This window comes from Neovison vison, chromosome X (assembly GCF_020171115.1).
Source record: "Neovison vison isolate M4711 chromosome X, ASM_NN_V1, whole genome shotgun sequence".
Classification (NCBI taxonomy): domain Eukaryota; kingdom Metazoa; phylum Chordata; class Mammalia; order Carnivora; family Mustelidae; genus Neogale; species Neogale vison.
This window is the reverse complement of record NC_058105.1, coordinates 59,269,919-59,282,909: the sequence shown is the minus strand read 5'-3', so window position 1 is coordinate 59,282,909 and position 12,991 is coordinate 59,269,919. Positions and strand designations below refer to the sequence as shown.

At 37.8% G+C, this 12,991-nt stretch overlaps 1 pseudogene; it reads right to left on the bottom strand.

Annotated features, from left to right (window-relative positions):
• Window positions 1–11,181: 11,181 nt before the first annotated feature.
• On the bottom strand, window positions 11,182–11,830 carry LOC122896582 (annotated as a pseudogene).
• Window positions 11,831–12,991: the final 1,161 nt, after the last annotated feature.

The window sequence follows — 12,991 nt, the reverse complement described above, 5'->3', positions numbered from 1 at the left end:
TTCTGTGTGAACTATAAAGTTGGAATTAGCTTGATGTTCCTGTTTGTCTTCTGGGGATGGGGCCTGTTGCACTGATTCTCAGGTGTTTTTGCCTGGGTGGAGTTTCACCACCCCTTGGCAGGGAGCCAGGTTCAGTATACACTGCTTGGGGTTGCTCTATTGGCTTTGTTCCATGAATGCTTTGCCTGCCACTTCAAAGGCTGGAAAATACATAAAACAAAATGGCTCCAGCCTGGTCTCCAGCCCCGGAGCTGAACAATTGCAGTGCACCCTCAGGGAAAAGCAACCAATCATTTCTGTGTATGCCAAACTCTGCAGACTCCTGCAGTGTGCACATGTGCCAGTTCCCCCAGGGTAACAGGGAAGTCTTACCATGGTTCTGCCCCTTGTTGGGCCCCTGCTCTTAGACCAATATCTGGATCAGTTCACACCCATGCTGCTCCTCCTGGGAGAAGGTGAAGGGTCTCTCAGTGGTTCCTCCACTTGTTGGGCCACTGCTTGGAGAGCAGTCTCCTGATCCTGCCTTTGGTCATGGTTTATGGCAACACTGAGCTTCGAGCCCATTTCTGGGCTTGCTGATTATAGCTGGCTTTCCTGCTCCAATGCTTAGGGACTCTGCTGCACTCAGGTACCCCTATTTTTTCTGTGATCCCAGAGATCCTGAGACCACACTGCCCTACCTAGAATTCTGCCCCGCTTCACTACCTGAGCACCTGTCAGGCAAGGACATCCCTCACCAGAACAGACTTTTCTAAAAGTTCTGATTGCATTCTCTGTTGCTATGTCACTTTCCAGTAGCTGGCTTACAGAGGTTCTTCCCCCTGAAATTTATCTTCCTATATATATCTCCTCAGATTCACTTCTCTGTACCTCCTACTTTGCAATAAGTGGTCACTTTTCTATTTGTAGAATTGCAGCAATTCTTTTCTTAGAACTCTGGTTGAATTCACAGTTGTTCAGGATTATTTGAAAGACTCTGGTTGAATTCAAGGGACCAGACAAAATGAGGGTCACCTACAGTTCTACCATCTTCCTTCCTGGGTTTTCTACATAGAGTATCATGTCCTCTGCAAACAGTGAAATACTGACTTCTTCCTTTCCAGTTTGGATGCCTTTTGCTGTTGTTGTTGTTGTCGTCTGATGGCTGAGGCTAGGACCTCCAGTACTGTGCTAAATCAAAGTGATGAGAGTGGACTTCACTGTCTTGTTTCTGGCCATAGAGGAAAATCTCTCAATTTTTCCCAATTAAGGATGACAGTAGTCATGATGACACTAGGTTTTTCATATATGGCCTTTATGAAGTTGTAGTATGTTCACCCTACCCCTACGTGGTTGTGGGTTTTAATCATGAAAGCATATGGTACTTTGTCAAATGCTTTTCCTGCCTTTATTGGGAGGATCATATGATTCTTATTCTTTCTTTGTTAATGTGGTATCTCATATTGATTGATTTGCAAGTGTTTAACGACACTTGCAGCCCAGGGATAAATCCCCCTTGATCATGGTGAATTATTCTTTTAATGTACTGTTTGATTCTATTTGCCAGTATTTTGTTGAGAATTTTTGCATCCATGTTCATCAGGAATATTAGCCTGTAGTTCTCATTTTCAGTGGAGTTTTTTGTCTGGTTTTGGAATTAGGGTCATGGTGACCTCATAGAATGAGTTTGGAAGTTTTGTTTTCATTTCTGTTTTTGGAATAGTTTGAGAAGAACAGATATTAAATCTTCTTTAAATGTTTGGTAGAACATTCATAGATGGCTATGAAGCCGTCTGACCCTGGACTTATGTTTGTTGGGGGATTTTTGATTACTGATTCAATTTCTTTGCCAGTTATGGGTCTGTTCAAATTTTATAGTTATTCCTGTTTCAGTTTGATAGCTTATATGTTTCTAGGAATTTACTCATTTCTTCCAGATTGTGTAATTTGTTGACATATCATTTTTCTTAATAGTTTATACTTCTGTGGTGTTGGTTGTTATTTCTCCTCCCTCATTTGTGATTTTATTTATTTCCATCATTTCTCTTTTCTTTTTGATAGGTGTCAGTATTATTAAGTTTTGGAGGGATCTAGCTCCTAGTTTCATTGATCTGTTTTAATGTTTTTCTAGTTTCTATATCACTTGTTTCTGCTCTAATCTTTATTATTTTCCTTCTTCTGCTTTCTTTAGGCTTTGTTTATTGATTCTTCTTAGCTGCTTTAGGTTTAAGGTTAGGTTGTTTATTTGAGATTCTTCTTGCTTCTTGACTTAGACCTGTGTTGCTATATATTTCCCTCTTGTGACTATTTTTGCTACATCCAAAATGTTTTGGACCATATTGCTTTCAATTTCAATTTATTTTCATGTATTTCTAATTTCTTAATTTCCTGGTTGACTCAGTTCTTCTTTAGCAGCATATTGTTTAACCTGCATGTATTTGTGGTCTTTCCTAATTTTTTCTTGTGGTTGGCTTCATTTTTTGTAGTGTTCTGGTTGGAAAATATGCATAGTAGGGTCTGAATCTTTTTGTACTTGTTGAGGCCAGATTTGTGACCTAGTATGTCATTTATTCTGGAGAATGTCCCAGGTGCACTTGAAAAGAATGTGTATGCTGCTGCTTTAGGATGAAATGTTCTCTATATCTTTTATGTCTATCTGGTCCAAGGTGTCATTCAAAACCATTGTTTCCTTGTTAATTTTCTGCTTACATCATCTGTGCATCGATGTAAGTGGGGTGTAAGTTCCCCTACTATTATTGTATTATTATCAATTTGTTCCTTTATGCTTGTTATTGCTTTACATGTTTCAGTGCTCCCAAGTTGGGGGCATCAATATTTACAATTGTTATATCTTGTTGGATGGTGCCCTTTATTATGATATAGTGACTTTCTTCATCTGTTGTTATTGTCTTTGGTTTAAAATCTAGTTTGTCTGATACAACTATTGCTATTCCAGCTTGCTTTTGGTGTCATTTGCGTGAGAGATATGTCTGAACCACCTCACTTTCAATATGCAAGTGTCTTTAGGTATAAAATGAGTCTCTTGTAGGCAGCATATTGATGGGCCTTGTTTTTTATCCATTCTAAGACACTACGTCTTTTGATTGGAGCATTTAGTCTTTTTATATTCAGAACAATTATTGATAGATATGTATTTAGTATCATTTTAGTACTTGTTTTGTCATGTTTCTAGAGATTTTCTCTGTTCCTTTCTAATCTTTGTCACTTTTGGTCTTTCCTTCTGACTCAGAATCCTTTATAATATTTCTAGCAGGGCTGGCTTAGTGGTCATGAACTCCATAATTTTTGTTTGTCTGGGAAACTCTTTATCTCTCCTTCTATTGTGAATGATAGTCTCGCTGGATAGAATATTCTTGGCTGCAGAGTTTTCCCATTTAGCACATCAAATATATCATGCCACTCTCTTCTAGCTTGCCAAATTTCACAGGAAAGATCTGCAGCTAACCCTATGGGTCTTCCTTTGTATGTTAGGGACTTCTTTTGTATTTCTGCTTTTAGTCCTTTTTTCTTTTTTTTAGAACTATGTTTTTTTTTTCCCCAATTTATTTATTTTCAGAATGTTTTGCAAATTTAACTGCAGTATATCTTTTTGTTGGTCTGCATTTGTTGATTTTGGTGGGAGTTCTCTGTGCCTTCTGGTTCTGGATGTCTCTTTCCTTTCCCAGATTAGGAAACTTTATAGGTATAATTTCATCAAAAACCTTCTCCTCTTTCTCTCTCTTCTTCTTATGGCACTTCTATGATATGACTGTTATGTTTATTGGAGTCACTGAATTCCCTAAGTCTAATCTCATAATCCATCATTCTTCATTCTTTCTTTTGTTCAGATTCATTTTGGGGGCATTATTTATCTTCTATATCACTTATTTGTTCCTCTGCTTCTTCCATCCCTGTGTTCATTACATCCAGTTGGTTTCAAATCTCAGTTATTTCATATTTAATTTCTGATTGATTGGTTTTTATCTCTTCAGAAGGGTCTCCCTGCTGCCTCCCATGCTTTTCTCTAGGCTAACTAGTTTCCTTATGATTGCTGTTTCAAATTCTCCATCAGACATATTATTTATATCTGTTTTGATTAGATCTTTGGCTGTGACCCTTTCTTGTTTTTTTCTTTTGGAATGAATTCCTCTGTCTCAGCATTTTGTCTAGATTTCTGTCTTCTCTGTGTTACAAAAACCTGTTATGTTTCCTGCCCCTGAGAGTAATTGCTTTATCAAGAAGAGGTTATATGATGTCCAGGAGCTGGTGTTTCAGGAAGTGTCATGATGTGTGCAGTGTGCAATCTGTTGTTGTGTTTTGGCTGCTCTATCCCTCAAGTCAGTTGTCTGCAGAGGGTCTCCTTGCCCACAGTAAACAGTGTTTGGACCTTGGCCACAATGTGACAGGTTTTAACTAGGTGTCCTCTGGTCTGTTTGTTAAATGAGATCTCATGCTATTTTCACTAGAACCGAAGGCTTACAGAACTCTGTGGTTTGTAGACATGGTGAATATGGGGGTTTGTTCTGGTCTTCTGGGAAAGAAGCCCACTGCACAGTACTTAGGCATACTTGCCTGAGAAAAGCAGTACCAGCAAAGCACAAGGGTGGGAGTGTAGACTCATAAGCAGGTTGGACAGTCAATTTTGGCACTGTTACATTTTCTCAAGTTGGCTTGTGCTGAGGGGTAGGGGAGTGAAATGGCACCAGGCAGGTCCTTCGTCCCCAGCAAGGGGAGCCTGTGCTTGTTGCTTTCAGAGAAATGCTCCAGGAAGAGGGAATTATTTCCTCTCATGCATTTTAGGTGTTTTTCAGATTGGTGTTTTCACACTTTTTCTAGGCTGCTTGTCTATCTAGAACAGTGTAGTGCACTTTGGGTTCTATCCTAGCCAAGCCTGTTGACTTTTAAAACCAAAATTTAAGGACCTCGTGTGGAATGGACCTGTGCTGGTCTTCTGGGTGAGGGTCTCACCATGCTGGCACTGATGCATGTTTGATCCAGAAGGGGAGTAGTGCCAGAGCACAGGGGCATGGGATTTGGAGTAAAGCAGGCTAAAAAGCCAGTGTCCGGGTTAGCTCTGCTCAGCAAGTGTCCTCTGCACCTGTGATGAAGGGTGCAGGAGGAAAATGGTGCATGTTAGCTCTTCTGTCTCTGGAGAGGCAGTGCCCCATCTCCCAGATGCACTCCAAAAAGAGGGAATAGTCTTTCTCTGTGTGCCTTAGGTGATCCTCAGATCATGTTGTCTGCCCCGGGGCTGCTTGTGTGCCTTCTTTCCAGGAGTAAGGCAGTGCCCTCAGGGCTCTATTCCAGTCAAGACCATAGACCTTGAAAACTCCTATCTTTGAGCCCAGATGGTTGCAAAAATGCATAAAAATCAGCCCTTCTTGTTTTCCCAGAAGTCAGTGGCTTTGAGGAAGTGTTCTTTTCCTGTGTATCCCTGTACACTCCACTCCTTCTTGTCCCTCTCAGTGACAAGGAATTCTTCCCCTCTCTAGTACCCATGATCCATGATCTGTTTTGACCCCAGACCATGTCTCTGTACTTCCTACCTTCTTTGGTGTGGCCTCTCCTCTCCGTCTAGTTGTGCAGTTTGTTCTATCTGTTCTTGGGTCAATTTCTTGGGTATTCAGAATGATTTTATTGTTACCTAGCTGTGTTCCACGGAAATGTCAAGCCTAGGGTCCTCCTACTATGCCACCAACTGAGCCTCCCAAAAGACAACAATTGTGTGCACTTTCTATTCACCTTTGCTTTGCATCCTCTGGTTCTTGCTCACAGTGGTATTTCAGTAAATATTTATTGAAGTGTTTGAATTTCTATATTTACTATTAAGTATAGTCAAATCAATCATCCAGCCATTCAGCAACATTTACTAGAGATACAGCACTGAACATGATATATAATAGACAATATCTTTATCTTTCTTAATGTTTTCATCCTAATGGAATGGACAAAAAAATACATTATATAATTTCCAGAGTGAAAAAGTGCTATGAAGGCTGGAAACTCCTTGAGAGCAGAGGCAGTTTTGGATTCATCATATTTTGCCATAATGTCAATAAATTCAATAAATTCGTGTTATTGATGATTTTGAATGGTTTCTGATTTAATAAAAAATGAATTAGTAACACCTTTCATTTTATTGCACTTAACAGTTTTAAAGAATTTTTAAGGCTTTTCTGATTTGATACTATCAACCTACTTGTGGACTAGATAGAATGGTTAGTGTTCCCATTTTATAAAATGAGGCAGATAAAGCCCAGGAAGCTTCCTTATTCAATGTTTAAAAGTGGTTCCCTCTTGAACCACTTTGAACCACTGGAAGTCTCAGCCTCAGCAATCAGACAACAAAAAAGAAATAAAAGGCATCTGAATTGGGAAGGAAGAAGTCAAACTTTCACTATTTGCAAGTGACATGATATTCTATGTAGAAAACCCAAAACACCCCACCAAAAAAAATTGCTAGAACTGATTTGTGAGTTCAGGAAAGTTGCAGGATATAAAATCAACAAGCATCATCAAAACATTTCTATACACCACCAACAAAAGAGATTGGCAAGGAAGCGGAGAAAGGAAGACTCTTATGCTGTTGTGAGAGTGCAAAGCGGTGCAGCCACTCTGAAATACAGTATGGAGTTTCTTCAAAAAGTCAAAAATAGAACTAACCTATAACCTAGCAATTGCACTGCTAGGTATTTACCCAAAGAATACAAAAATACTTATTTGAAGGGGCATATGCACCACATATGTGGTGGTTCCCTCATTCACCACATATGAGTGGTTCCCTCATTCATTTAAAAAAAATTATTGATAGCCTACTCTATGAGAAAGCTATAAAGCTAAATAAGGCATGTTTCTAAGGAGCTTCTGATTGAGAGGGGGAAAATGTATTAATTATAACCCAAGACAATATGAACACAATGCATTAAGAAAGTTATCAACATGGCACTCTGGTAGTTCAGGGGAGGAGAATCAGATAAAGTTTTAGGAAGAAGTTGAGCATTTAATCCAGGCCTGAATTTCCCCTCATTTATAATGGCAGTGTGGAGATTATTCAGAAAAATTCCCATTGAGAGAAATGGCCCTATTTTTGTCTCACCCATTATATAAGGCATAACTATAAACCCATAGGACTGATTTTTTCCATGTGGCTCATTATAATAAAATATGTAACTTTTCAAAATTATTACTTTGAAGGGAGCTCCACTCCTTTGACTGTACAATACCAATACTTAATAGCAAATTAACACCTTATTTTTGGGCAAAGATGAATTTTGCTTAGCAAGAGTGTTATCCCTGATATGGTTGAAGTATATATTAGGAACTAAAAGAGCATAAAGTGATAGCATCTTAGGGCTGTAATATAATCTTTTATATCTTATCACCTCAAAGAAAAAGGTAGAGGGTGTTGGGGGCTAAACTGCTATGACAGACTCCTGGGAACTTCCTAAGTATAATAAAGTTCTTGTGTTCCCAAAAACAAGAGATCAATATAATAACATTTAGAATCAGATTTCATTTAAAAATCAGATTTCATAATTACAAATTTGAGAATATAAGACAAATAATCTAAACAAGCTCTACTACCATCTTAGACCTTAGTAGTTTACAGAAAAAATAGTTGTACACAAGTTGTGTGACTAAGCCAAACGTTTCAGTTAAGTCATATTTTAAAGATTAAAATACAGTATCTTAGAAATATATGAAAAGATGTAAATTTTTAAAGTACTAATTAAAATAACTTTGGGAACAAACAGCATGACATCTCATAAAAATCATTTCTCATTTAACTATTGATAAAGTGTATTTTTAAATAAGCTGACTTTCTACAACTTTTTAGATAAATATTTATTTTGTTTAAAGTTAATATTTATTTATTTATTTTTCCAATTTATTTATTTTCAGAAAAACAGTATTCATTATTTTTTTAAAGTTAATATTTAAATTCTACTTAGTTTATTGTAGGGTATTATTGGTTTCAGGTGTAGAATTTAGTGATTTATCACTTACATACAACACCCAGTGCTCATCATAACAAGTGCCCGTCTTAATACACATCACCCATTTAGCCCATCCCCCACGCCCCTCCCCTCCAACAAGGCTATGTCCTCTATAGTTAAGTGTCTCATTTATGGTTTGCCTTCCCACTTTTCTTTTTCCTTTTCCTCTATGTTCATCTGTTGTGTTTCTTAAATTCTGCATATGAATGAAATCATATATTTGTCTTTATCTGACTGACATATATCATTTGGCATAATACACTCTAGCTCCATCCACATCAGTGCAAATGGCAAGATATTTTTTTGATGGCTGAGTAGTATTCCATTGTGTATATATTCCACATCTTTTTTTTTTCCCTTTCATCACACAATGGACATTTTGGCTATTGTCGATAATGGGGCTATAAACACTGTGGTGCATATGCCCCTTCAAATAAGTATTTTTGTATTCTTTGGGTAAATACCTAGCAGTGCAATTGCTAGGTTATAGGTTAGTTCTATTTTTGACTTTTTGAAGAAACTCCATACTGTATTTCAGAGTGGCTGCACCGCTTTGCACTCTCACAACAGCATAAGAGTCTTCCTTTCTCCGCTTCCTTGCCAATCTCTTTTGTTGGTGGTGTATAGAAATGTTTTGATGATGCTTGTTGATTTTATATCCTGCAACTTTCCTGAACTCACAAATCAGTTCTAGCAATTTTTTTTGGTGGGGTGTTTTGGGTTTTCTACATAGAATATCATGTCACTTGTAAATAGTGAAAGTTTGACTTCTCCCTTCGCAATTCAGATGCCTTTTATTTCTTTTTTGTTGTCTGATTGCTGAGGCTGAGACTTCCAGTACTATGTTGGAGCAAACTGGTGAGAATGGACATCTGGTGTTTCTGACCTAAGGGGAAAAGCTTTCAGGTTTTCCCCATTTAGCATGATATTAGCTGTGGGTCTTTTGTATATGGCTTTTATGATGCTGAGTTGTGTTCCTTCTATCCCTACTTCCTTGAGCATTTTTATCAAAAGAAGATGTATTTTATGAAATGCTCTTTCTGCATCTATTAAAAGGATCATACAGTTCTTATCCTTTCTTTTATTAATGTGATGTATCACCTTAATTACAGATATTGAACCACCCTGAAGCCCAGGAATAAATCCCACTTGATCAGGGTGAATAAATCTTTTAATGTACCATTGGATTGGATTTGCCAGTATTTTGTTGAGAATTTTTGCACCTATGTTCATCATGGATATTGGTCTGCAATTCTCCTTTTTGATGGGGTCTTTCCTTTGGTGGGGTCTTTGGCATCAAGGTTATGCAGGTCTTGTAGAATCAGTTTGGAAGTTTTCCTTCCAATTCTAGTTTTTGGAACAGCTTCAGAAAAATAGGTATTAATTCTTTAAATGGCTAGTAGAATTCCCCTGGGAAGCCACGCAACTACAAGAGTCACATAAAAGATTCATAATCACAAATCACCATAACAAATACAATATTTTTTAAAAAATTTTGAAATATCATGAGAATTAACAAAATTTGACACATATGTAAACTGAGCAAATTCTATTTGAAAAGTGGTGCTGATAATCTTGCTTGAAGCAGTGTTGTCACAAACCCCCAATTTGTAAAGCATTCAATACCTGTGATGTGCAATGAAGCCATGTGCAATAAAATTAGATATGTCTGTAGTTGAAATCAATGACATGTTGCTTCATACCATGGACATAGAGGAAGTCATACTTAATGCCTTCTGAAAACAGAGGGCTTTACTCCTTTTGTTTGTTTGTTTTAACTTGTTCTTAAGAATTTAAGATGTGAAAGTTTATTTGCACAGAAATTTATTTATTATTATTAGAGATTTATAAGGGGAGTAAACAACTATGTTTGATCATTCCTAGGCAAGGTACTAGTTGCATAGATCACATCCCAATAGGATACGAATTTGAATAAAGAAAAAGATGTAGGAGCTTCTTGCTATGGTTGGACTATTTAACTTATCTAATGTGCAGCTCTGGCTCCTTTTATTGTATAGAAATCAAGAGTAAAACCATGTTTTGAAGGGGTGGGGGGTGGGAGGTCGGGGTACCAGGTGGTGGGTATTATAGAGGGCACGAATTGCATGAAGCACTGGGTGTGGTGCAAAAATAATGAATAATGTTATGCTGAAAATAAAAAAAAATGGTTGCAAAGACAAAAAAAAGAGTAAAACCATTAGCAGCTCTATTTACTGATGACTGACCATACTGCATCTGGGATATTATTTTTTTTCTAGGTGCAAAAATCTTCTAGAAGGCTATTCTTCTAGAAGAGAGTAGTCAGCCTCATTTAAAGTCTGGTTAGGAAGTCCAATGTGGAATCTTTAGAATAAACCAGGGCATTCGACACAGAAAAATGCTTGTTCTGCATGGAAATTTGAGGTGTGGCTGGAGAGAGAGGCCATGCTTATTGCTTTCAAATATTTTTGGACATTTCACATACAAAACAGGAATTTCTCTGTATCACTTAAGAGGTCAAAGTTTGGTTCAATTGGTAGAAATTACAGGAAATAAGAATTCAGTGCATTAGAATGATAAAGGGATGTCACAATGGAAGAGATTGCATTCTTAAGGAGTGATCTCCCCTTCACTAGAAGTGTTCAAGTAGAAGCTGAAGGACTTTATGACAGTGATTTTATATATATATATATATATATATATCTCATATATATAAATATATGATATATATCTCACTGCAGGGACCTGTGGATGTATGTTAGTTATATATATTAAAATGCATTTTGTTTTTAGACAACCTACATGACATTTTTTCCTTGAAAACAATGCCTTTGTTCCAAATAAAATCAAGGTCAAGGAGTGCTTGTGCTTGAGTGGCCCAGTCAGTTAAACATCTGCCTTTGGCTCAGGTCATGATCTCAGGGTCCTGGGATAGAGGCCCAAGTCAGGCTCTACACTCAGCCAGGAGTCTATTTCTCCCTTTCCCTATGCCCCTACCCCCATCCCTGTGCTCATGCATGCTCTCTCTTTTTCTTTCAAATAAATAAAATATTTAAAATAAACAAATTAATTAAATCAAATAAAATCTTTTAAAAACCAAGGTCAAAATAAGTGAAGAACTCAAGATGACATCAGTCCCATTTTTCTAAGTCCTGGTGTTTTGTGCATGAAGAACAGAAGCCAGTAACAACAATAGGTGATACATTTAAAGTAATCATCAAATTCATTAATATTTTTCCATTTATAAACCATCCTTTAAAAAAATCATATATGGGATCACACCATCCTCCTGGTAGCTCAGCAGAGCAACCATATCATCTGGATTCATGTTTTCACCTATAAGGAATTTGTAATTTTTGAAATTATTAAGGGTGTACAGCCCCTGTCATAAAATGTTTTACTCTTTCTAACTTCTGTTCTTCAAGTTTGCCTTTGATTAACTTCATGTAATCTTTGACGTAATTGCTGTAGGCTTTTTTTGTAAAGCTGGTTTCCTATAAATTAGTGTGCTTGTGGTACCCTTGCTCTCTGGGACTTCAGTAGAGGCATTTGCACCATGAGCAAGTAATCAAGTTTACCCTCAGTTCTTTTTTTTTTTTTTTTTTTAAAGATTTTATTTATTTATTTGACAGACAGAGATCACAAGTAGGCAGAGAGGCAGGCAGAGAGAGAGAGAGGGAAGCAGGCTCCCTGCTGAGCAGAGAGCCCGATGCGGGACTCGATCCCAGGACTCTGAGATCATGACCTGAGCTGAAGGCAGCGGCTTAACCACTGAGCCACCCAGGCGCCCCTACCCTCAGTTCTAAAGACCATCTTCTCCTCTACCTCCAGACACAGCCCATCTGGGATTTTGTAGATATCGGAGAACATCGCATCATGACTGATGAGGTCCCTGTAGATGATCATGACAGTGGCTGGAGTTGACAGATACACTAGCTTAGCAGGAGCAGGTTGTTCTCAACAAGCTTAATGCAGCCAGAGCCACCTTTGCAGGAAACAGGCAGAAAAAAGGCCAGTGATATTTGAAAGGATTTCTTTGTTGGATTAAACATTGATCTGAATCAGTTGCTTTCTTATACACTAACAATGAAAATATAGAAAGGGAAATTAGAGAATCAATTCCATTTACTATGGCACAAAGAACCATAAGATACCTGGGAATAAACCTAACCAAAGAGGTAAAGGATCTGTACTTGAGGAAATACAGAACACTCATGAAAGAAATCGAAGAAGACACAAAAAGAGGGAGGACCATTCCATGGTCATGGATTGGAAGAAAAAACAATCTTAAAATGTCCATATTGCCTAGAGCAATCTATACTTTCAATGGCACCCCTATCAAAATTCCACCAGCATTTTTTTTAAAGAGCTGGAGCAAACAATCCTAAAATTTGTATAGAACCAGAAGAGACACTGAATCGCTAAGGAAATGTTGAAAAAGAAAAACAAAACCGGGAGCATCATGTTTTCTGATTTCAAGCTTTACTACAAAGCTGTGATCACCAAGACAACATGGTACTGGCACAAAAACAGACACATAGACCAGTGGAATGGAGTGGAGAGCCCAGATATGGACCCTCAACTCTATGGTCAAATAAACTTCGACAAAGCAGGAAAAAATATTCAATGGAAAAAAGACAGTCTCTTCAATAAACTGTGCTGGGAAAATTGGACGGCTATGTATAGAAGAATGAAACTCAACCATTCTCTTACACCATACACAAAGATAAACTCGAAATGGGTAAAAGACCTCAAGGTGAGGCAGAAATCCATCCGTGAGTTGAACATAGGCTGAAACTGTTTAAAGGCTTTTATCTTATTTTCTTTTCTTTTAATTTAATTTTATTTTTCAGTGTTCCATGATTCATTGTTTATACACCACACCCAGTGCTCCATACAATACGTGCCTCCCCAATACCCACCACCAGGCTCCCTCTACCCCCCACCCACCTCCCTTCCAAAACCCTCAGTTTGTTTCACAGAGTCCACAGTCTCTCATGGTTCATCTCCACCCCCCCACCCCGATTTCCCCCAAT